Source organism: Lutjanus erythropterus, chromosome 17 (assembly GCF_056507025.1).
Source record: "Lutjanus erythropterus isolate fLutEry1 chromosome 17, fLutEry1.hap2, whole genome shotgun sequence".
Taxonomy (NCBI): domain Eukaryota; kingdom Metazoa; phylum Chordata; class Actinopteri; order Lutjaniformes; family Lutjanidae; genus Lutjanus; species Lutjanus erythropterus.
The window spans coordinates 36,999,874-37,027,454 of record NC_139333.1 but is presented as its reverse complement, the minus strand read 5'-3'; positions in this window follow the sequence as shown (position 1 = coordinate 37,027,454).

Below are 27,581 nucleotides of genomic sequence, written 5' to 3'. Positions count from 1 at the left end.
GCTCGCTTTTGAGAAAAAAGAAGCAAATTCCCCCATGTCAGTAAAAAAGTGAATGATCTGAGGGATGTGGGAAGTTGCCTGCTGCATTACCAGCTTTAACTGATGGGCATGACAGTGAATGTAGTGAGCGTTTGCATAGATGTCCTGTACCTTTCGCTACACTCCTCCAGTGGCACCCCTCATTACCGCAGCCCCATCATATGCCTGGGCCATCAACTTTTTTTCTTGTCCCTCGGGAAGGATGCTGTGCAGCCTCTCCAATAAGGCACTGGCTATTGAATCCGCACAGCTGTTGGGTAGCTTGATGATTTCATAGAACCGCTCCTGTATATTGTTGCGTCCATCAATGTACCTTAGTACCAGGACTAGCTGACAGTGTGTGGAAATGTCAGTAGTTTCATCAGCCTGGATTGCTAAAAACTCAGCTGTCTTTACTTCATCTATGATCTGTTCTCTCAGAATTGCCAGCATACAGTCCAGGAGCTTGTTCTGAACTGTCTTCGAGGTGCCTTTAAATACGGTCGCATTTTCAAGGTGCTCCCTCAAGTCCCAATCAATGGATGCCATTAAGTTGACTAAACCTCTGAATATCCCGGTTTTGTCTGAGGAATCCCTTTCATCATGTCCCCGCATTGCTAATTCAAAAGCACCACAAAATTTTACATTTATTTTGGATAAAATATTACGGTTTTTATCTACCTCTTCATTGTGCCTTCTTACAGCAATGCGGTCCCCATCATCTAGCTGCGTTGCTATGCTAATCTTTCCGAGCACAGCTAGCTTTATGCAGTTTTCCATGTGAATTTTGGACCTCTCATGCTTCTTGATCCGTTCAGAGAGGTGCTTTAAGTCAGTTAGTCCAGTCTTTGTCCAAGTTGAATCACATTTGTCACTTCTGAAGAGGATACAGGGGAAACAGAAAAGTGCATTGGCTGCTCCACAACCTGCCAGCCACGTCTTACGGTTCAACCAGCTCAGACAAAAACTCTGTTTGTACAATTTATCTTTCTCCTTGGTTTGCTGGGAAATGTTCATTTCAGGTTTGTCGGGTCCCAGCTCCTTAACGAGAAGTTTTTCCTCCGTCGTCCGTCTCGCAAAAGGGTACATTAATAATTTCACCGAATTTGGTGGAAGCTGTGCTTGAACTCCAGTTGTCACTGCCATCGCCATCGCCATCGCCATCATCTCTCTTCCTTGTCACCATAGTTTTTATTCTCCCACTGTAGGACAGAGTCTGGGAGTCGCACTACAAAAAAAACCTATCACTGGCTCCTCACGTAGCTCTAGCAATCATAAACCTTCACACATTTTACGTAGCAGTTGGGGCTACATTTCCAGCGCCCCACCGGCATTAAATTTGGTGACATTGATAGGCCAATTATTAATAATTTTTCCCTAGCAACCATTGGCTACTTAGCTGCAGGTCAGGGGCACTTTGCCGAGCGCCCCGTGAGAGAATGATACACTGTAGGTCAGTCTAATCAGAGGCATGCAACTAATTGTGATCACACCAAAATCTAATTAAAGGCCCTGTCAACCATAATATCCACTCAAAAAAAAAAAAAAAAAAAGTGACTGTTGACGGTATTACACTAGTCTTTATCACTTGATTAAAGGCAGGTGTAATCATTCCCACAAAACAAAACAAAAAATCAGGTATGAAATTCAAAACAAAGTTTGAGCTCATTAAATCTGTCACCAGGAAGTGCATGATTACTCAAGCTCAGTGTGAAAAAGACACATTTGAAACATTTGGATGAAGAAGGTCACAAAGCTAGCTCGTCAAAACTGCAGTTTGTCCAACAACAAGTGACATTTTTGGGTCATGTGATGACATGTGAGGGCAAATCCCTCTCCCAAAAAAGAGTAAAAGCATTTTAAAACATTTTCAAACTAAATCATAAAGAAACACGTTATGCCTTTTGTGTTCCTGTTGCAGGCCCTTCATTCCCACTGGTATTTTCACTGGTGTCCTCAAGGCCCCCCTGAGTGCAATTGCACCTGGGTGAGGCCTAGAAGCACATAGTAAAGTGACATGGACTGCTGATGCAGGGTAAACATTTGTTGACTTAAAACTTGTCCTTCGGAAGACTCTGACGACTCCAACTCTTGGGTTACCAGATCCAAACCGACCTTTCGCTCAGACTGTAGACAAAGAGTGTTGAGTGTTACTCCAGGACCACGGAGACAGACAGAGACCTGTAGCCTACTTTTCAGCTAAACTACAGGAATTCCTACTTTTAAAGGTGACTGTAAACTAATTCTGCTCTCGTATGTCTCCGCCAGTCCCACCAATCTTACGTTGTTTCTTTTGCAATGATTCTCCAGGATTTGCACACGGTCCCAGAGCATATCCACCTTTTTCCCCATGGTACCGGTGTTTGTCACAAGGCCCTCAGTCGTGTCCTCCAGCTGGGAGATTCGCTCCTCCGCCTCCTCCACTCGTACCTGTAGCCCGCTGACAGAGTTTTTCAGCTCGGTGGTGGTTTCTTTGATGGTCACTACATCAGCAGCTACTTCCGTCAGTTTAGTACTCAGTTTGGTTATTTCAGCAAAGATTTTTTCGATACTTATTTTCTGTTCTGCAGCTTCGTCGGGAGACTTGTCCTCATTAGCAGCTAGCTTGTTCCGAGTAGCTATGTGGCCCATATCCTTAAAATATTTCGACGTTGTCGCCATTTCTCACCGCCAAAAATGTAGTCAAAGTACTAAGAACTTTTCTGGGATAAAGTCTATCAATATTTAGCTCAAGGTAGGCAAATAAATATGGATTAAACAATTAAATTAGTTGCGAGTGGTCTGAGCCCTCCTACAGTGCTGCCATCCTGCTCAGCGTACCCACGTGACTCCTCATTTTCATTTAGTTCTAGGGATAACCTAATCAGCATTTCTGTAAATGTGCCAGTGTTAGACAGACAGTTAGCTGGCTAAATTTCAACTGCAGGTGAGAAGTTTTGAAACCTATGAAGTGTATATTTTGGCCACTTGGGCTGTGTTGATTATATATATGACAGCCACCCCAAACTAGAGCTGTAACATGTAATTGGTTAATAGATAATTAATCAACTATCAAATTAATCACCAATAATTCTGATAATTGATTAATCACTTTGAGTAATTTTTTAAAGAAAAAAAGTCTCAATAGTCTGTTTTTAGTGTGAATATATTCAAATGTGAATATTTTCTGTTTTTTAGTCCTCTGTGACAGTAAACTGAATATATCTAGTTTGTGGACAAAAGAAGACATTTGAGGACGTCATCTTGGGCTTCAAGAAACGCTGATCAAGTGATTTTCACACTTTTTTTTGACATTTTATAGTCCAACCAACTGATTGATTAATCAATACATTAATTCTGAAATAATAAATTATGAAATATTAAAAATAATTGTAAGTAGCAGCACCACCCCAAACAAATGAAATAAATGTCATTAGTCCAGTAGTGGCACACTTAAAAGTTATCTTACCTTCTCTGCAATCAAGAGCACTAAACAGTAGAATGAAAACAGATTTTCAGGACAGGACTTGTGTATACAGCATTTTTATGACAATCAACCATAATCAAAATTCTTTGCTCACCTTAGTTTCCATTGTTTTCACTGGATGCGATTAGTGCATTGTCTTTCTGAGCCACAGCCAGATCTTGGGGTGAATCACTGGGACTCTGGTTCACTACCAGCCTATAAGGATCTGTCACTGCAGAAGGTGATGTGGTGATCAACCTCACCAGATTGTTGATGCATCCCAAAAAGACTGACCAACACTTTTAAATTCTCTTAGAGCTGCAAATTAGAGCTGCAAACCACGGCTGCAGACTCAAGAATGACTTGATGACACAATTTTAGAATTCAAGATCTAAACAACATTAGTGGATTCTGAAAAGGAATAGTGAACTTTGGTGGCTCACTCAGTTACAGCATGGTCTGCGACATGAATATGTTGTTGTCCATGTCGACAACTGTTTAGCTCATCTTGTTCAGATTGCTAATGTAGTCTACAGGCTTTCAGTACACATTGTATTTGAACTTGTTTATGTAATAAATTTGCATTGAACCATTGTAAAAAAGATATGTAGTGTTCATAAGCTGTTATGTGACAATTTTAAAGATTCTTTTTAAAGGTACACTTGTAGTTTTGGGAAAGAATTTTGAATCAAAAAAGAATATTCACGGATACATACATGACTGACTGAATTAATAATTAATTACAGAATAAACAAATTGTCCTCAAAGAGCATAATTTTCATATTGTTTCTTTTTTTTTGCAGGGACCCAACTTTCTGGCTTCAGACAGTGTTTTAGGGACCTCATTTCCCTCTTAGGATCCCTTATTTATTCAGTTATGAAAATATATCAATATTTGCGTTTGTAATACAAACGCAAATATTGATATATTTTCATTTTTCAAGAAATTTTTCAAGAAATTCAAACTCAGAAAAGTAATAATATTATTACTTTTCTGAGTTTGAATTTCTTTTCCAAAACTGCATAATGCGCCTTTATAGTTGCTAGGTTTACACTAAATGGTCAGAAGTATGCCACACAGTACCTTCATAACTGTTAAAAGGATGGTTCCTGTTATTCGAAGTGTGTTTGTATAGGGTACTTATCCATAGTCAGTGTATTGCCCACAGTAGATGTTAGTTGCCTGCTTCTGGTTTGGAGAAGCAGCAGGAGTACCGATGTAGATGAGCTAAACAGTATACTGCTTTAGACAGGGTTAGCAGCAAAATATTTTAACCACTTGAAAGTGTTCTTCCCAACAAAAAAGTATTTAACTTTATGCAATATTTCAAATATTTTCACTGCTTTACCTTCCTGTCAGCCAGCCTTTCCAACAGGATCTCACCTTTATACAAGCCAAATATCATATCTCCAAAGCCACCCGAGTCTTAGCAGAAGCACTACTTACTTAATACATGGTTGGTTTGGAGAGCGATATATATATATATATATATATATATATATATACATATGTATATATATATGTATATATATATATATATATATATATATATACATAAACACCTGAAAAATGTTATAAATTAGTTTTAATACAAATATGAAATATTGTAGTTAAAGGTATAGTTTTTGCACACTTTCCTGATATTGTTAGTTACATGACGTTGATAGATACTTTATTTTAAACCAGATTTCCAGAGGCTTTGAGTTGCTACACGGTTTACAGATGGCCAAATGTGTTTCTCTGCAATTATAATGTTTTTTTAGGATAAAAAAAGAAATAAAAAATTACTGAAACTGACTGCCTCACTTTTTTGAGTACATTTCTCAGCACTCTTCCTTTATACATAAATAATATTGTATGACACAGAAAAACATCTTCTTTTTTAAGTTTTAAGTTAGTGCTTTTGAGTTACGGATAGTTAAGAGGGCTTACTGAACATGAAATGATGGGTTTTTATTAGGCCTGTCACAGTACGTAACAGCCAATGAAATACAAGTAATTTTTCCAACAACCAATCAAAGTACAGATGTGTTTTTTTTTGACAGCCAATCAGAATATAGGGAGATTTTACAACAGCCAATCACAATACAGGGGGATTTTCCAGCAACCAATCAGAATAAAGAGGTATTTCTCAACAGCCAATCACATTACAGTGGGATTTTCCAACAGCCAATCACAATAAAGGGGGATTTTCCAATAGCCAATCAGAATAAAGAGGTATTTCTCAACAGCCAATCACATTACAGTGGGATTTTATAACAGCCAATCACAATACAGGGGGATTTTCCAGCAACCAATCAGAATGAAGAGGTATTTCTCAACAGCCAATCACATTACAGTGGGATTTTCCAACAGCCAATCAGAATACAGGGGGATTTTCCAATAGCCAATCAGAATACAGGGGGATTTTACAACAGCCAATCACAAAACAGGGTGATTTTCAAACAGCCAATCAGAATACAGGGGAATTTTACAACAGCCAATCACAATGCAGTGGGATTTTCCAACAGCCAATCACAGCACAGATGTTTTTCATGACAGCCAGTCACAATATGGGGTCATTTTCAATCAACCAATCAGAATGCAGGGTTTTTTTGCAACAGCCAATCAGAATATAGGGGCATTTTACAACAGCCAGTTACAATACAGGGGGATTTTCCAACAGCCAATTAGAATACAGGGGGATTTTCCAGCAACCAATCAGAATAAAGAGGTACTTCTCAACAGCTAATCACATTACAGTGGGATTTTCCAACAGCCAATTACAATACAGGGGGATTTTACAACAGCCAATCAGAATACAGGGGGATTTTCCAACAGCCAATCACAGTGCAGTGGGATTTTCCAACAGCCAATCACAATGCAGGGGGATTTTCCAACAGCCAATCACAGTGCAGTGGGATTTTCCAACAGCCAATCACAATGCAGGGGGATTTTACAACAACCAATCACATTACAGTGGGATTTTCAAACAGCCAATCAGAATGTAGGGGGATTTTGCAACAGCCAATCAGAATACAGAGGGATTTTCAAACAGCCAATCAGAATACAGGGGAATTTTCCAGTAACCAATCAGAATAAAGAGGTATTTCTCAACAGCCAATCAGAATACAGGGGGGTTTTCCAATAGCCAATCAGAATACAGGAGGATTTTACAACAGCCAATCACAAAACAGGGTGATTTTCAAACAACCAATCAGAATACAGGGGAATTTTACAACAGCCAATCACAATGCAGTGGGATTTTACAACAGCCAATCACAGCACAGGGTGATTTTCCAACAGCCAATCAGAATGCAGGGGAATTTTACAACAGCCAATCACAATACAGGGGGATTTTACAATAGCCAATCACAGAACAGATGTTTTTCATGACATCCAATCACAATACAAGGTCATTTTCAAACAGCCAATCTGAATAAAGGGGGATTTTGCAACAGCTAATCACAGCACAGATGTTCTTCATGACAGCCAATCACAACAAAGGGGTATTTTCAAACAAACACTCACAACACAGGGAGATTTTACAATATATACAATTTTACAATATATGATTATCAAAGTTCATAGATTGTTTAATGTGTATGTTATTTAGGAGGTGTGTCAAAAAGTAACAGGACTTAGTGTGCTGTGTGAGCTATGAGTCGGGTAGGGATTAGCGGGTTGTGTCAGTTTGTGACAGATTTTTCCTCAGCCGGACCAGAAACTTCAGGTTGGTTCATTGCTCTGTGCCCATCACTTGACGGCCTGAAATTAAAGAAAAAAGGTCATATATTTGTATACAATATAATTGATATGAGTATGCAGTTATCAGTATGACTATTTCTATCATTGTATATGATGGAATATTAGAATGTCAGTATCAATATATAAAAATGCACAGTAACAAAAATCAAGTAGGGCAAGAACATCCTCTGAATTAAAATTGAATTCAAATATAAAAAATAATTCAGAGGATTATCTTCTGCCTCCTCAAACCTAATGTACCCCAGTGTGGGGGCTGGATTTGTTTTTAGAGTGGCAGTGTGAAAATATTTTAAATGTATGGCAAACAGGTTCTGGTAAGGATGGAATGTAAGGTTTATGCCACAGGTAACCTAAATTAACAGCATTGGGAAATACCCAAATCATTTTTTTATGTTTCTGTAATGGTTAATACACCAGTATGTAGAGGGAATTTAACCGAAATATTTCTAATGCTAAAATGTAATTATTATTGTTATCCATGAATTTTCAAATTTACTGTTTACAAAAAAACCCAGAAAACATAGTAAAGCACATTATTATTTCTTGATTAAGATGTCAAATTATAGTTATTTACTTGCATTCCTGAACAGAAAAAAATGTTTTAGTGGTTGAATGCTATGCTTGATTAATTTCTGACTTCTCAGAGAAGCCCAGTGAGCCAGCTCAAATTTGGGTACAAAAAGGTGAATTCAGTTTGAAATTCCTCATTCCTGTTCACAATGGTAAAACGTCGAGAGTGCAGTGAAAATCAAAGAGTACACATTAAAACACTTCATGATGCTGGATGATCTCTGAGACAAATAGGGAAAGACATGGAGTCAATTGCTTCTGTGCTCAAAAAGTTACATTCAGTCACCCAAAAATGTATCTGTTTCACAAATGAATCACCATAGTTCACGTTCATGTAATTTATGTTTGGAGCAGACAAATCCACATGATCCTGTTTATTTATTTATTTATTTTTTGGTTTGATTTTTGCTGTTACAAATACCCATTTTTGGTAAACTGAAGAATAACGACAAAAAATTAGAAGATAGTTGTGTCCTCAACTTATTTCCACGATCCAATACAAAAGTATCAGAACTGATCAATATTAGTATGCTCAAAATAATATAATTGATTTCAATGCATTGCTGTTTCTTATTAAATTCTCTCACCCCTTTTTTTTCTTTTTCTCACAAGATAATCAAAATTAATTAGTACAGAGGAATTCTCTACTCTTCTACGCATGCTTTTTGGAGTCTTACTTCACACAATATAATTATTACCCAGTAATGATTTTTCCATACACTATTGTGGATTTAGTAAACACTGAGTCTTACTTTGCACAATACGACAATTAACCAGTGATAATTTTTCCCATACAGTATTGTGGTCTTAGTAAACTCTTAAGTTGGACTCGTCAGTGCACCTCCAGGTTTCTACTAAACCTTGGTTAAAAACTGTCGGGACTCTTTCCCATCTCAACTCTTATATCTTGACATCTTTAGTAACCTGATTTTCCCCAGTTTTTTATTTTTCTAAAAATCAATTAAATAAATTTTCAGATTCTCACCAATCAGAATTGTTGAATCGCAGCGCTGAGTGAGTCTGGTCTCGGGTCTAAGGCCCTCCTTCTCACCCGTCTTTGTGGGGAGGTTGAGGTTGAAGGGAATATCTCCTCAGGGTGTGCACTACCACTGTCGACCCTGAGTCCAGAAACCCTCACACAAGCGATCCCACTTTTGACACCAAATTGTAAATTGAAAATCTGAAAATTAAGACCATGACCCCATGACCAAGATTGTCTTTATGGTGTTTTAATCGAGCTTTGCAAAGGATCAGTACACAGTCACACTCAAAGTGTAAAAGGAACTGATAATCAAGTTTTAAACAGTTTGTAGACTGCTCAGCAGTGCAGTCAAGAGTACAATTATTGAAAAGTCATTCATCGGTAGATGTGTTCTGAACATGTGCCTCCTTGAACCTGCTGTAAGTGCCAGTGGGGGACAGGTACTTGCTTCTGATAGCAGTGATGATCCAGCTTGGCAGCACTCTTCTGTTACCACAAACAAGACGTTCTCCTCTGACAGCCCACTCCAGCACCACATGATAGGCTACAAGTCTGTCCTGGCTGGACGAAAGGAAAGGGTTAAGATGATTTAGAAATGTCTGAGGGCAAACTAATGCATGCAACAGAAAAGGTGCATCTGTCAAACAATTCTAGGTACAGATATTACATGCATGAAGACATATTATTTATACTTACTCAATGGATAGTTGACAACAGTGACCAGTTTGGTGAATAATTTTCCCACCACAGTGGTTACACAGCGTTGGGTAATTTCTCTATCATCCCTGGACACATCAAGACCATAAATACTGGGCAACAGGTCCCACTCGTTACAACGCAGACATTCTTCCTCTGTGGGCATAGAGTCACAGCATTTACAGGAGCACAACCAGTCTTCACAGATTCACAGACATGCAGCAGCTGCTTCACCCTCACCTGCCCGTTGCCCCTCTCTCTCTATCCTCATCCGCTCTTTGTTTGTAGGAACTCAAACTCCTCATCCGTATACTCGGGCTCAAATAAGTACTGGCAGCCACTGAAATCAAAGGTCTCATCTACATTCTCCAAATCAGGTAAATATTTAGCCATGACACTTCAATCGGCCTAGTAAACTCTCACCTGTACTATGGGACAACCAACTGACTTTTACAAGTCATGGCTCCTGTTTTCTTCCAGTAACAAGCAAAGATCCCGTGAGATTTTGTCACACACAGCCCGGAGCAAGTGAAGGGTAAGACAGACGCTTCGCATGCTGTTGACAGAGATAAAACTGGCAATCTGAGCAGGTCTGTGGTGAAAAAAAGCACTTTCAATGCAAGAACTTGTACGGGACACATTTGTCCAATGTATACTGTTGTACTTATTTCGCAGCTGCCAGCTGCATCTGCTTTCCTCAATACTGGACCAATTTCAAAACGAGCTGTCTCAATCAAGGCCAAGGTTGAAAATTTCCAAAGTTGTCCTTTAATACTCACTCATAATTACACCATGTCTTGATGGAGACTACATTCTATGAAATTTTCTGACCATTCTATGGCCATTATCACTAAAGGCTAAAACACACCGGGCCACGCTGCATCACTCTCGTCCAAGACAGTGTGCTTGGAATATATCTCGACCTCAGCATCTCTGACCCTCCATCTTTGCCATCAAGCTAGCGTGTGTTGTGAGACTGAGCTCCTGTCTGTGCAGGAGAGCAGAGGCAGTGGTCTGAAGAAGTGTCTGTGTGTTAAAGTGATAGTTCACCCAAAAATGAAATTCCACTCATGCCATTTACACCATGTTTTTAGCCTAAACAGGGCTGTACAGTGCGACAATTTTCGTCGCATTTGCTACTAAAAATCATTCTGTGCGAAGAGAAATACGTGTCCACTCGCACAAGTGTGAAGGAGTTGCGCTGGTATCATGTCTAAAAAAAAATAGTAGGGAAAACAAGGCTATAGGCCACATACGGCCCGCGAGATAATTTCACGTGTCTGTTATGAATGGCCCATCGGTAAATAGCACTCCCACCACTCATACTACAAGTCCCACAATGCACTGCGTCAGCTGCCGCGCAACTCGAGAAATAAATCAGCTCGCAGTTGCGAAGACGCAGGTCAATATGTTCATCTGTACCTGATGGGCTGATGGGTTTGTAATATTATTATATGAGCATATTTCTATGCCAAATGCAGTGTCATTGAGGGTTTGCATGATTAAAGTGTGCGATATCTTGTGTGCAGACAAAAAGCAAGCATTTTCAAATGTAACCCCCACCTGGATATGTGAGCTGAAATATTCTGAGCTGAAATATTCTCGTTTTCTTTTGTTATTGTTGAAGAAAAAAAATATTTTAAATCTTATTTATTTTATTGAGGAAAAAGTTGTTGCAGTCTGGCTGTTCAAATTCATATTTCTGAGTAAAACATAGTCAGTTTTAGACAGTTTAATAAATGTTAATCCTGTTTGGCCCGCGACTAAGACTGTGTTTTAAATTTTGGCCCTTTCTGTGTTTGAGTTTGACACCCCTGCTATAGGCTGTCTCTTGTCCTATACGTCAGTTGTTGTAGCAATGCTTCACGGGAGTTGTAGTTCTAAGTGTGTACGGTCCTTCTCAATCCGAATACAAAAGAACTACATTTCCGGGTAAACAAACCAAAAAAGCACTGTTTTGTAAATATTGTGTGGCAGCAGGTGAACTGATGGCAGGGAATACGCCATACATCACAGGGAGTACAATCTTTAAACGTGACAACGTTTATAAACACAGTATTACAAAGCGACACATCGCCTGTAGAGATGCTCACCTCGCCTCAAGTCAAGTTTTTTTGTAACATATTGTTCTGTTTTGAGTGTTCAATTTGAATGTTCAAGTACGTAAAATAAATAAGAATTGAAAGATCTGCTGCTGATTTAAAAATAATTTCAGTGGAAACGGGGAAAAAAAGTGGAAATAGTGTTACTGCAGTATTTTATCACTAAGAAATAACAAGATTTGTATGCATAGGCCTATGATGATTAAATGGCAGATTTTAGTGTTGAACAGTAAAAATGACTAATTTTACTATTTTTCTCAAAGATGAAACCCTAACATTACAGAATGCATGATTATAATCAGCAACTTTGAGATAAAAAAAATGTGGTTTGAATGGGAGTTAATTGTCCTTAACGTCTAAATCTGATGCTACACAAAAAGTAATAATGCATCAAAGTCAATATTTTGGTTAATCCTTGACATATCCAAGACTGATAAAAAAAAAATGCCCCAGCCACCCAACATTTGTTGTATGGAAAATATCTAAATTTCTTTGCTTTTTTTCATAAATAATAACAGTGATATCGAGTAATCAAACAGGCATTTAAAGGGTTAAACTTCTCAAAATGATTGAATGTTTAGTTTTGGGGGCAGGACTGAAGTTGTTTGAGAGATTTATGCAGAAAAAAGTAGAAAAAATATGAATCTGTACTTTTTTTAATGTAGTTTTTATGGAGGTGGACATTTTTGTCCTTAACAACCAATTAGGATGGAAATTAAGACGAAGCCGGGGGTTAACATCTGATCAGTATCGAATTTAGCCATTAAACACGTTAACTAACTGTCCAACTGTGTGTGCTACTAAATTTTTCTTTGTGCTATTAAAATTTTTTAACTTGCTAGCACCAGTGCTACCACCTAAAAAAGTAAGTGTACAGCCCTGCTAAATGTCATCTGTAGCCTTTCAGGTCCAAATGCTCTGTAGTCATGGTAATGGGGTCCTTTGACGAGAGGGTCCTGAAAGGACAGATGGACCACGCTCATTCCAGCCCAGGTGCCCCACTCCCAAAGCAAAAAAGCTACGAAGATCTAGAGAGGGACAGCAGAGAGGAGGGAGGGAGGGGGATCGTGTGTGAAGTGCCGACTGATAGAAAACTTTTTTGATGATAAATCCTGATGGTACTGAACAGTTATCTGATTAAAATATCTGTCTGAAACAGACAGATGCTCGGCTACTCTATGAAATGTTTGTCACTTCACTGCATTATTCTGAAGCCTGCAGTGTGTTTTGGCCTTTGGGAAAAAAGTGTATAGTTTTTTTTAAGGCTGCCTCAAGGGTTAAAGGGATATTTTTCAAGTGTTTAAAGTGTAATTCAAATGAAACTTTATTAAATCAAATACATTAACCTAAATGACAAATATGCCCAGAAACCCTCAGAGGCACTGCATTTGGCATTAAAATACATGCTCAAATAATTACATGACAAACCCAAGTCCATCAGGCACAGATGAGCATACTGACCTGCTCAATTTAACATTAAGGCCAAAACGCACTAAAAACTTCAATAGTTAAGTCAATTGAGGCTTCTAATAGCGCACTGCACTGTAGCGATACTAATTTCAAACAAGGTAAACTTCCAGCTCTCCTCACAGATCAACGATAAAGAAGGGCACTACTTAATGGTCAAAGGTTTAATTGACCACAAACAAGTTACATTATTGAATGTTTATAGACCACCAGGAAATAATAAACAGCTGATCAAAAAAGTTTTTAATCTTATATCTGGTGTGTGATATAGTGTCAGGTGTGTTGGTATGTGGGGGAGACTGGAATATCCAACTTTATCCCTCCATGGACTCCTCAAACAAAACAAAACAAAAAAATAATAAGACCTGAAGCAGTATACATCAAAAAATTGCTTAAATAATTTGGTATGGTACATGTGTGGAGGGAGCTACACCCACTTGATAGATGCTTTACTTTTTTTTTCTCATGCTCATTCTGTATATTCAAGAATTGATTATTTTTTTTATGTTTAATTCAGATCACCACAGGATTACCAAATGTAACATTGGGGTAAGGGGCATCTCTGATCATGCAGGGGTATATTTAACACTGCATTTTGACAGCAAGCCCAAAGACACATTGTGGAGATTAAACACTAATCTTTTGAATGATCCTCAATGTCAAAAATACAAAAAGGGAGAATTTCAAGAATACATGACCCATAATGACAATGGCACAGTGTCTCCCAGTACACTGTGGGACGCTGCAAAAGCTGTTATAAGAGGTAAACTTATCATGTGGTCAGCTCAGAAGAAGAAGGAAAAAGAGAAACAAGGATTTGACTGAAAACTTAAAGTCTTTGGAGAATAAACACCCATTGGAATGGTATTAAACCTTTAGAGAGATTATAATACCAGTTCTTAAGGAATGTTTTAATTATGTTCTTCGAGGGGGGGAGACTCCATCGTCCTGGACACAAGCAGTAATTTTAGTAATTCCTAACACGGGTTAAGATAAGTCTAGTAGTAGAATTTATTGATTTATAATGTTAAACACTGTCCGAAAAAAATACTGTATGTATTAAGAGCCATTTGAAGATGTTAATCACAGTCTACAATCGCAAAATCGTACTTTAAATACCGCTGAAATGCGCGTTATTTTGCGCTGTGCAATACAAGCCTCACACATTGCTGTACAAAACATGACAACGACTCACTAAACGCTTCACCTTTTCAGACCAGAGGGTCACAGTGTCTGCGGGTAAAGGACCCAGAGCTAATGTTAGCTGCCAGCCTGACACACAATGTGGCTAATGTTAGTAATGCTAGCAGCAGCAGTTTGGCAGATTTATGTCCGTGTAAGTTCTTAATGTGGGCACATTTCTCCAGTCGAGTGAATACATATCAGCTTATTCTGTCACAGTTTTACATTCATCTGTCCGACTTTGCAACTCTGGATGTTTATATCAGCAAACATCCCCAAACATCATCCAGACTTCTTCAGGTTTCTTCTTTTGTTTTTTTTTTTCTCACTGCTAAGCATTACTACAGCAAACTGTTGCATGAAGTCAGCCTCTGTTTTGTTTACATCTGCCTACCATCACAAGAGATTGCGCTTCCTCTGGTATATAAACTTGATAAGACTGAGGCTAAGAGTGACCCGGAGCACTTTTGAAGAAAATGTAAAAGATTTCATTGCCAGTGATTTATTATGAATGTACAATTCAATTTTCCAAAAATGTTTTTGTATACTGCCGATTACAGGTCTTACTAAGAAAGAAAATTTGAATTAGCAAAGGTCAGACTTTAAATAGAATGGAACTGGCCATGGACACTGCAATCTATACAATTCTAATCATACAGTTGGTCTAATAATGTTGGTTGGTTAATGGTTTAATAATTTGTGTATCAATTACTTTGTGGTTGATCAGGTTAATTATCAGCTAATTATTGTCATTTTCTAACTGCAGTATGCAATAAATGGTTGCCCTTTGTGTGTGTTTACCTGTCACTCACTACTGAAAGTACACAACACAATAAAAACCCGATATTTTTTATAATGGTGAAATATAAAATGAGTTTTTACGTTGTCTGATTGACTGCATTTATTTAGTGGTTTGATTAATGGTTTAAGGTTACGGGCTGTTTCCCAGAGTTGGGACAACCTTAAGGGAGACCTTGAAATACAACTTACGATGCACGTAGCGCTACGAAGGCTCTGGGAAACGGGGCCCAGGTCTGACAAAGAAAGAACCAATACTTTTATAGTCATACTCCTATTACGCTATACCACATGGAAGCAGCTTACCTTAATAGTGATAACGCACTTGCCACTCTGTATTTTACACCCAGCAGCAAAGTCTTGTAACACCAGTATACACACTGAGTGTTAAAGTGAAAAACATGGTGACACAAAACACTGCATGCCAAAAACATAATATAGGACAAGCAATTGTATAATTACTCTGGAATAAAAAATAAAAAAAAAACATTCAAAAACCACAGAGAAATAACCACTGGCAAAGGACAATCCCATCGTTACTTTGTGATCATCTCATGAAATCTTTGAATTGATACAACAAAGTACGTAGTAATTTCTGTGGTACTGGATCTTTTGTTTGTTCTGTTTTGTTATATGATTTTGTCTTTTATGTGATGCAGAACAGAAATTAGCTGTAAACCAGTTTTAAGTGAGTCAGAGCTGTTTAATTCTGATTTTATTACGTTATTTTTAATCTTTTCCTGCAAAATAATAAATGAAATAAAAGTGAAAAATGTTGTGTGTTATTGTAAGTTTTAATGCTTTCACAAAGTAATAAAACTATTTGTGCAGCATCATGCATGATGTACATGAGATAAGTACAACATTGACTTTGATGCATTATTAGTTTTTGTGCACCATCACATTTGAACTTTTTCTCCCTTTCATACTGTTGGTGGATGAAATTTCCCCATTGACTTCCATTATAACCACATTTTTTGATCGCACAGCCATTACAGTATAAAAAGATGCATTCTGGTCTGTAGGGAAGAGGTCAAATTAGTCATTTTTAATTGTTGACCACCTCATGACACAATTCACCCACTATAGGCCTATGAATGAAATGCTGGTCATAAAGCAAGTATGAAAAAAATTCTAAATGCTTCAGTAATACTAGTTTTCATTTTCCCTGAAAAAACAAAACTCAGAAAACCAAATGCATATTGAGGGTGCATGGTTGGTTTTCTGTTTCATTTTGTTGGTGTCGGTGACACTGCTTATAAAATTGGCATTTAAAATCTTAAAATTCTAAAAATATTTAAATATTTAGTAGTTTTGACCAGCAGTGAGGCTAATTAACATATTTATGCAAAAAAAGTTGAAAAAATATTTATCTGATATATTTTTACAGCGGTTTTTGTTAGTGGCTGTTTTCAGCCACCAACAGTAATTCCAACGGTACTGAAACAGAGTTTATTCCAGATAGATTTTCCTTTTCTAACCACCCAGCGTTCATTGAATATAATTTACTCTACTAAGTTGCCTTACTTGGCAGTTATCTCCCTGGATGCCCAACAGGCATTTGATCAAATTGAATGGAAGTACATGTTTGCTACTATTCTTGCCCCAAATCCTCCATTTTGACTAATCATGACAGGTCTCCCCCAGGCAGGGTTGCTGCCTCTCCCCAATGCTCTTTGCGCTGACTCTCGAGCCTCTGGCCATTTCTATTAGAGCCAGTCCCCAAATCACTGGTATAAGTTGCGGCACATCTCATTGTACCATTGGTCTGTACGCAGGTGATATAATCTTGTCTCTAAACCCAGAAAGCTGTCAAAAGCTGTTTATTATATCAAAAAGGGGAAACAGGGATGTTTTTAGATCTTTTAGTGTTAACTGGGGAAAAAGTTTGGTCATGCCCTTCTCTCATGGTCTCGACGCTGGCTTTCTCGGCAATCTACCCTTCAGACTTTCCACTGAACACCTTGTGTATCTCGGGATTAATATCACTAGAAACCCTAAATTTCTTTTTAAACTTAATTTTTTGGATTTGGGGACTAAAACTATGATAGATAAATGGAAATTTCTCGTTCTTTCTTTAATCGGATGCATTAATATTATTAGGATGCTAGTACTCCCCAAATTTATTTCTCTCTTTCAACATGTCCCGATTTTTCTTACATCTTCGTTCTTTAAAATATGCCCTTCATTTGGGCTAACGAAGGTGGCCAGGGCCTTCTTGTCTTCCAACATTATTACTGGGCCTGCAATGCCAGATCATGGGTTTTCTCATCATTCTGCTGCTAGACAGAAGAGCAGTGTCTGTATCAGATGGCCTGAGATTGAGTCTTGTAATGCAGTCTTACTCACTGGAGCCTCTTTAATGGCCTTTTTATTTTCACAGCCAAATCCACCTATCAAATGTCTAAAGGATGACTTTATTTTTTTTTATATTATTCAGTTTAAAGTCATTCATTCTGTCTCTTCTACTTGTGATAAGTGTAAGTCAGGTGATGGTGAGGAAGTGTTGAGTATAGAGAAAAAGATTTTTTTATTAATCTAATATTACTACTGTGTAAATTCCATATTCATGAATGTAAACTTAAAACCTGTCTTGTTTTTATTTCTGCCAGCAAAAAATAAAAACTGCTCTCTTTACCCATTTTTCTTTTTTGGTTTAAAAAAAAAAAAAAAAAAAGCACTCACTTAAAGGCATACTCCCTCTTGTGGCATGGATTGGCAACAACTCAGGGTTTCATGTGTGCAATGTCTGAATACACCTATGAATTACTGGTAGAAAATTAATTATTGATTTTTCAGGGAGTAAAGCAATACGTTTTTGAGTTCACGGGATATTACAATCTTAAAATATTAATTCTGTATCTGCTTTTGACTAAAATCCAATGAATACTATGTCCTACTGGCTTTATTTTTTAATATACGGTTACTTTCACATTTTGCATAAATGATTTGCAGCAGCATTTCTCATCTTTCTTATAAAACCCAAACTTATTCTACACTTGAGTCTTATGAAAGTTTGGTGATGCGACGCGGTACAATGTCAATTCTGTCACTGTTTTCAGCACCGTCTGTTATGAGCAAATGAAGAGGAGCCACAGGAGAGGGAGGAGGGAGCGCTTGTTTTTGTGAGTGAAAAAGCACAGAGCCACGAGTCTGACCCACAGAGACGTCATGTCACTGTGAGAACAGGTAACACAGAGCATCACTGTTCCTCCACACTAATCAAAACCACACCACTCTTCAAATGAAACAGAGCAGCAGATCATCTTACTGCAAAAATACTGATATTTTAAACAGTTCCAAAGTTTCTCATTTATCTCACTTACACATGAGACTCATAATAAGATATAAACATCACTGTAAAGTCTCCCTCTCTGTCTCTACTGTTACTATATTTAGTAAAACTATCAGGATTTTTTGGCAACTAACAGTACTCTACAAACATAGCATTAATTGAATCAAAATGTAAAGACTGACACATTGCATTGTCTTGTATTGCGTCGTATCGTATCGTATCGTATCGTATCGTATCGTATCGTATCAGAATTGAATCGTATCGAACCGAATCGCTGGCCGCTTAAAGATTTATAAAATATATCGTATTGTTGAACATGTATCGAGATACGTATCGAATCGTCTCAGTCAGTGAGATTCACACCCCTAGGCCTGATGCTATCAGCTAGTGTTTGTGAATCGTACTCCTTACAGCAGTGGTTCCCAGGCTTCTTTGGCTCGTGATCAAATATAGGCAATATCTGGTTAAAACATATATTATAATGCTCTCTTTTAACCCACCATATTTAATTGAGCAGCTGAGGTTGTGTTTTTAACATTATAAAGATGAATTTAATTTTAATTTAGCAATTATTTATTTATTATTTATTTAATAATTTTATTTTTCAAGTTCAAAACATTTGGCCCAAATATAGCTCCATAGGTTTAAAGCTAAAACCCAAAAAGGGCACACTTTGAAGCATATATTCCCTCCTGTAGTATTGAGGGGCAACACTCTTCTCTTCATAAGCTCGATTCTCCTGGCTCTTATTTTGATAGAACTAATTTAACTTCCAGGTCAGATGTCTGCCTTTCAACGGTTTTCAAGTCAACAAGTAAGAAATAAGATAACACCAGTATAATTTACAATAATTATTTGGATTTCTCTCTTGTTTTTATTTCTGCCAGTAAAAATAGAAAATTAGCTCCCTTTACCAATTTTTCTTTGCTGGCTTAAAAGCACTAACTTGAGGGTATACTCCCTCTTGTGGCATAAATAGGCAACAATTTGGGGTTTCATCTGTACATTGTGTGAGTATACCTATGAATTACTGGTTAAAAATTACATATTTATTTTTCAAGGAGGAATCTGGTGTCCAATGACTGTTCAGTTATCTCTGTGCAAGCAGCTACAGTCTGAGAGGCTACACTTGACATTTAGGCTAAAAACATGGTGTAAATGACGTCTTTTTGGGTCAAATTTTAATGTCGCAATTTACGGACACTTGGATTACACCACATGAGCAGTATGAGACATTTTGTGGGGGTTTTTGTGTGTATTCTTTTAACATTTTAAAATTGGTCACTGTTCACTTCAATTGTACTGGATTTGGCTGCAACACTGTTTTCCACAGAAACCCCGGGAGTGTTTTGTGAACTGGAGATCTTCACTCAGTGAATTTTCATTTTTGGGGGAACTACTGCTTTAGGACATTACAACCTTCAAATATTAATTTTGTATTTGCCTTTAAACAATATCCAATGAATATTTATTATATTGATATATATTTTTTATTTTCATAAAGTTACTTTAACTTCTGTGTCAAGTCTTCCTGTCAGTCATATCAAAATGGAAAACAATACATGTATGTTTTAGCAAACAGGACATTGCAACCTTCAAACATTAATTCTGTGTTTGCCTTTAACTACAATGAAATTACATTAAATAAACAATATATCAATATATATAATATATATGGCTTGTGTCAGTTAGGCAATGAAGGAAAGCATCACTAAAGGCACAAATATTATAAGTTAAAGGCAAGATATTAGTTAAAAGCAAATACAGAAATAGTATTTGAAGGTTGTGTTGTCCCATTTACTCAGGGACTTATTGTTTTATGTTCAGATGTAACAGAGATAGCTAAACAGTCACTGGGCACTAGTTTCCTCTCTGAAAAATAAATGTGTAATTTTTAGCCAGCAATTCATAGGTATACTCACACATTGAACAGATGAAACCCTGAGTTATTGCCTGTTTTTGCCACAAGAGGGAGTATACCCTCAAGTTAGTGCTTTGAACCAGAAAACAAAAATGGGTAAAGAGAGCTAATTTTCTTTTTTTTTTGCCAGCAGACATAAAAACAAGAGTAAAAATCTAAATAATGATACTAAAAAAAGGGATCAGTTTTGGTGTAATTTTATTTCTTACTTGTTGACTTGAAAACAGCAGAAAGGCAGACAGTTGACCCGGAAGTTAAATAAGCTCTATCAAAATAAGAGCCAGGAGAATCAAACTCAGGCATAGCATATATGAAGACATGAGTGTTGCCCCTTCATACCATAGTAGGGAATATATCCTATAAATAATAAACCAAAATGTGAAATTGCTCATCTTTAAATCCAAAATAATTTTATAGATTACATCCTAACCAACCATCCTAAGCAATCTATGAACTTTGATAAATATAAAGGCAAAGGGCTGAGTTTCTTCTGTTTTCAGGACACATTATAAGAGACAAAATACTATTTTTTGAACTATGAAGGTAAACACAGAGTTAATGTTTGGAGATTACAAACACATGTATTAAAGATATTTACATCATATCGAAACAAAATACTCGCTTATGCTGGTTTATAATGGTTTATGCGTGTTGGACTAGTAGTAAGAATTTTCATATAAATTATTTCAGATTCATCGATTCTTTAACTAGAATGTAATCTTTCAAGTATTTTAGATGTAAAAATGACCTTTTTTCAATTTTGGTTTAAAATATAGAAAGGGCACACTTAAGGGTATATTTCATAAACGTGTCATAAACGGACAACAACTCTTTGTCTTCATATGTGCTTAATTTATGTGCTATGAGTTATATTTTCCTGGCTCAGACAAATAGACAGTATATAGAATGTTGCATATATATAAGTTCTTGCTGCTCACACAAATTAAACAGGATTTTGAGCGGTGCTCCCTACTAAATCTTTCTGTAGCTGCCAGAATCAATGCAATTAAAATTAATGTTTTCCCGCACTTTTTATAGTTATTCCAATGTATTCCAATATTTCTTCCTCTTTCATTTTTCCATAAAGTGGACAGTCTTATTCTCGGTTTTGTTTGGAATAAGAAGTCTCCAAGGTTACGTCGACAAGTTTTACAGAGGCCCAAAGCTCAGGGCGGAATGGTGTTACCAAACTTCCTGTACTATTATTGGGCAACAAACATATGAAATTTGAACTACTGGGTCAAATATGGGGATACTGAGGTCCCTCCGTCATGGTTGATTTTGGAGTCAAATTCTGTTCACCCGGTATCACTAAAAGCCTTCCTGTACTCACCCTTGTATTCTTCTATTTCTTGTTATACTGACTGTTATACTATGATAGTGTCCTCCAGTATTAAAATATGGATTCAATTTAGACATCATCTTGGTCTGCAAACACTTTATACTGGGGCTCCACTAGAAATATATATATATATATAAATATATATACATACAATATTGTGCGGCATTAACTTTTTCCACTAAAGTTTACCTACTAATGTTGAAATCTAAGTCTAAACAGTTCAGTGTGATACATCATGGCATTTAGCTTGACAAAACTGGAAATGCTGTACAGTAGCCAGTCAGCGTAAACAAAAAGTAGAACAAGAGATTTTGTACTCAAATTAACATTTCCAGGGTTAACTGTCATGGAGAAAAAAACAGCTAAACATTTCAAGCAGTACATCTCACACAGTGACAACAACTTTAAATGTTGTTGTCAACTAGGTTTTAAACATGAATGAAAGGCTTTGGTTGAATTACTACCTTTTCCAAACATGCAACAGAGCCGTGATAAGGGGATGAAACAGCAATACATTCCTCCATGGCTGTTAGACAGAAGGCTGTACTCAGTACCTTGCTCACACCGAGAGAGGTATCAGGAGCGCACACACAAGCATGCATAGAGCTCTGCCTCTTCTTCTTCTTCTTCCCTCAACCTCGGATTATACCATTTTCTTTGTAGTTTTACATGAAATATTGTTGTCATGTATGAATGCAAGATACAAGAAAGGATTGCTGCAGAAACATGCCAATTTAAGTTTGTCCCACAACCATTACTTAGCACTTGAATGAATAAGATAACCCAACTCAAAGAACATTACATGTCCTGTTCAAGAAAATGGCACTAACACCGAGATGTTCTGTAGTGATAGTGTAAATAGTCTCATGCTTGCACTGTTGTTTTTCTTTCCGTTTTGACAGTTCCACTTGTTTCAAAGTTTAAAACTAGGGTTGCAACTAAAGGTTATTTCCATTGTTGATTAATGCTGATTATATCTTCTCAATTAATCAAGTAGTTGTTTTGTCTATGAAATGCCAGAAAATGGTGAAAAAAAAGGTTTTTGTTTAGTGTCTCCCGAAGTGCACAATTATGCTCTCATATGTTTTATTTTGTCCACAACCCAAAGATATTTAGTAAACTGTAATAAAGGGTTAAAGAAACCACAACAACAACTCTCACATTTGAGAAAGTGCATCAGAGAATTTTGACTTTTTTTTTCTTAAAAATTACTCAAAGCAATTCACAGATTATCAAAATAGTTGGCAGTTTGTTGGCAATATCAAGATTCTCTTGGACTGAACTAATATATTATCTTTCCTCATCTCGTTGTGATGGCCCACTAGCAGATGTAGACATAAAATATTTTTATATTGTGGTGGATTTATTAGACCATGATGCTGTATTCGCTGTGTAAAGATTTATTTCATCACAACTTACAATTTACAATTTAATTTAGCAGACATTTTTATCTAAAGTCACGTACATCTGAGAGCTGATACAACACACAAGCAAGGATCTAGTCATGAGAGAACAACACGAGTAAGTCCCATGAAGCAAAGTTCAAGTCTGACTGAGAGACTCTGACAATCGTTCCACCAGAATGGAAGAGTCTAGCAAGTGACCTTGAACTCTGTTGTGGTGGTCGAATCTGGTGTCTTTCATTTTAGATTATTAGAACATGATGTTGGTCTAAACCGGGGAAGAAAATACAATTGTATTTACCAGAAAATGTACGTGGTTGTAAGTCACCATTTACGTTTCACTTTCAAAGAAACTGCCCATAAAAATTGTACAGATTTGATATTTAATTAGAACTTTAAAGCGGTGAAGAAATTTTCAGCAAATGCTGCTCTAGATGTGCTTTAATTTTACAGAAATGTCTACCTAAGGATTAACAGAAGTGTCCAATTCTTCTCTAAAAGATAAATCTGTAATTTTTACCCAGTAAATATATAAATAACCTGAGGCACAGCACATCTTAAGACAGAAGTTGTTGTCCCTTTATGCCACAAGAGGGAGTATATGTTTAATGAGCTCAAGGAATTACATACATCACACACCTTGTGCTGTGGTGCTATAAAAGAAAGGCTGGGCAGAAATGTATAAAAACACTGCAAACTCTGGCTTTTTTGCAGAATACCAACCATGTAAAGGAAAAAAAATAAGAATTCTTTATTCAAGGGTCAGACAGATACAGCTACCATTTCCTGCCACCTACAAAGTTTTAGAGGAATGGATTTTTTTTAAATTCGTATAGATATTCTGGGGCAGTGGTTCTCAAACAGGGGTCTGTGGCACAAGTGGATTGGTGAAAAGTTTTTAGACTCATTAATTAAAAAAGAATATGTAAATAAATATCTAGCCTATAGTTTTATTCATAATTCAACAAATAATATATGTTAAATCTTAGCAGTGCCTTTAGCTATAATGAAATGAGACAGAATAAGCAATGCCTGAAGTGACAATAAAGTCATTTCTGGTTTTGGTTGAACTTCTATTCCAATTGCTGATTTGAGGACATGGACCAAAAAAGCAAGTGGATTTTTCATTGTTATTATTTTTTGTTTGTTTGTTTGTTTGTTTGTTTGTTTGATATATCGATATATAATGATATATTGTATATTTGTTTATCCTAATTATCAAAGTTAAATACAGTTTGGGAGGGATGATACATAGACCCCTCTTCAAGATCAAGATCCGGTCGCTCACCTGGTAGAACACATGCCTTATTTGCAAAGGCGGACTCCTTGTGCAGAGGGTTTCATTCCAGCCCTTGGACATGTGCTGCATGTCATCTGTTCTCTCTCTGCCACCTGTCCTATCACATTCTTCAGTCTGCCCTGTTATTGAAGCCAAAAAAATCAAGCTGTAATGTTATTCAATACATAAGACATGATTTTTAATGTCTGTAATGTGGAAACTAGCTTCTAACCCCTGAGTGGAAAATGAAGTGCTTTATACCAGCTTATCTCACTGTTAGGAGATATATTTTAAATTTTGCATGTCTAGAATAGATTTGAAAAGAATCTCAAGTCAATCTATGTTCGGATTCCTCATTAGCTCAACTGTAATTACGCATGTTCCATATGCAAAAACTGCATCCTTACTGCAGCGGCCCTGGTTTGATTCCAGTCAGAGTAGGGAGGAGGCTTAAGTGTTTCTTAAGCAGAGGAGAACATGACAAAGAATTGATCAGAGACAGTGAGTTAGTAAAACACTATGGATTGGACTGTGCGGGGATAACATTTGTGGTCGATCTCATGAGAGATGTGCTCATGTAACAATAATAATGATCAACTTTTTTTTATGTACCACTTTTTTTAATGTTACCAAGTACTTTACAAGATAAAATAAAACTAGACAAGGCTGATAAATCTTCCATAACAACAATGCCAGAAATTAAAGTGATCATAACAGGGAGACTTTGGTCAACTTTCCATCAGCAGAGTGATCACACAATTACAGTGCTTTCACAGTCTTACATGGTGATACAGTTGATTTCATTTCCACTGGATGCCCACATCTGCCAGGCTCACAAAATGGCATTCATGGACACAGGAAGTACAATTAGGCTTACAAAGTATTCAGTTCTTAAAGGATAACTTCAGTATTTTTCAACCTGGGTCCAATTTCCCCATGTGTATGTGTGTGTATGATTGATGGGGACAGCTCATTTTGAAATTGGTCCAGTATTGAGGGATGCAGATGCAGCCAGCAGTCGCAAAACAAGTTGCAACAATATATATGGGGGCAAATGCCTCCTGTAAAACTTCATGCATTGAAAGTGCTTTTTTTTCACCACAGACCAGCTCAGATCACCAGTGTAAACTCTGTTAACTCTGTTAACAGCATGCAAAGCACATCTCTTAACCTTCACTTGCTCCAGGCTGTGTGTGACAAAATCTCATGGGATCTTAGTGTGTTGCCAGAAGAAAACAAAGGAACCATGACTGAGAGCTGGTCAGAGTGGAGTTGGTTGTCCCTGAGTGCAGTTGAGAGTTTCACTATATCGATTACAAAAGAAAAAAAAAAAAAAAAAGATGCTGAAGTTGTGGCTAATTGTGCTACAAATTGATGCTAACATTCCTGTCCAGACACTGCATCTTGCAGACCATCGGGTCTGCAGTGTACACTTTTCCCAAGATCACTACTGCCAGCCCAAGAAGAGAATACATCCGATTTTAACTCATATGCTACAAGTCTTTAAAGTGGCAGAAAAATTCCTCAAAGTTAAAAGTTTTTGGTGTAAATCATCCCCACTATGGAATAATGTTCACCTTTTATCTCGGGGGAAACCTTTTACTAACAAAGCCTGGGAAGATAAAGGTATTACAACAAGATATTAATGGGGCAAGCACAATCCTTAAATTCCATACAATATTGACAAACATTCTCTTTTAGGGTCAGTTTGTAAAGCCTATAAAGTTCAGTGGGAATCAGCCTTACAAGAACATCCTATTGTAAGTTGGATACAGTGTGCTCCAGATGAATAGTGGCTTATATATATGACAAATTAATCTTACTTGGCTTGGGGGAGAGACATAGCTGAGGTGGAACAAAAACTGAAATGGGTTGTAATTTGGAATAACGTTCCTGATGCCTCCTAAAACCCAAACCATCAGTATATAAACATTTGAAATTTTGTCACAGAGCATACCTTAAAGGGGACCTATTATATTCATTTTCGGGCCTTTGTATTTGATTTCTGGACTCCTATAGAGCAGCTACACACGATCGCCCGCACAGAAAGCTTTGTAGATCTTCGGGACGCAGTGCCTCTCACTGCATCTCTTCCTTGTATTTTCTGCGTCCCGCTAAAACGGTCTGTGTAATTTACTCCACCCCCCCCGGCCCTGCTCCATGTACGCCTCCCGCCGAGCCCACTCCACTGTGATTGGTCGCACTCCCAAGGACTTCCGAAGGGCTGGCGAGCGCTGCCGAGCCCGGCTACCGGCTAATCCAGCTTCATACTGGCCCATGTTGACAAAACAGTCCCCTGTGACATACTGTAGACAGAGAAAAAAGAGGAGGTATTTTTCTTTTGCTGGCTGGGAAAAAACAACTCTATCCACTTCTGCCTGGTGCTTGCCTCTTTAGGAAAGCTAAACAAAGGTAATTTTCCCTCACACCCAAACAAACATTTTCTAGGAGCCATTGCTCAAAGTGCTAACACTGTGAAATCGTTGTAGACAGCAGAGCAGCGCACAGCGATGTAACTTCCGAAGCAGAGCGGGGGAGCGGGCAGGCCTAGAGCATATGCCGGGGTATGACCATATAAGTAAGTCTGGCATGCATTAACATCAATGTTACTAGATCGTTAAAAAAGACAGTAAAACACAGCGTGCAGAGCCATCCAAAACAGCTTGCAGGGCTCACTTCCAAATGCATGAACCTCATTATCTGACGCTTTGGAATCGTTTAACATGAGTATCCGACATTGTGACAACATTTATAGGTCAAAAAAGAGGAAAAGCATAATAGTTCCCCTTTAAACCGAGAATTAGGCATCAAATAGGACTAGCCCCTGACCCATACTGTTCTTTCTGTTCCCACAGAACTGTTGGCTCCTTTATTCATGTTGTATGAAAATGTGCAGGGATTCTAGATTTCTGGGCAAAAGTTGTTAATACCCTGGCAGGACTAATTGGGGTGGTATTACCAATGCTGTACATCCTGCTGTACATCTTCTAAATGACGATTCCTGTGTCTCCCTCACGGCTAAAGCACGCAAAATCTGGCTGGCGGGCCTAACTGCAGCCAAGAAGATTGTAGTCCAGTGCTGGAAACTTCCTCACAATATCTCAAATACTAATTGGCTCTGGAGCTTTTTGGACATTCCTTACCTGAACTACCATCAGCAAGGATTATTGATGCAGGACCAAACACAATTTTAATGTAGATGGATCTGATATCTGACTTGAAAGACTTTCTGTCTAAATAGGACTGCTCTGATCTATCCTGTTGGTTGCTAGAGGGGAGCTGGGGTAGGGGGCAAGAAGGGATAGGGAAAGAGGTTGAGGGCTGGGGGTACAT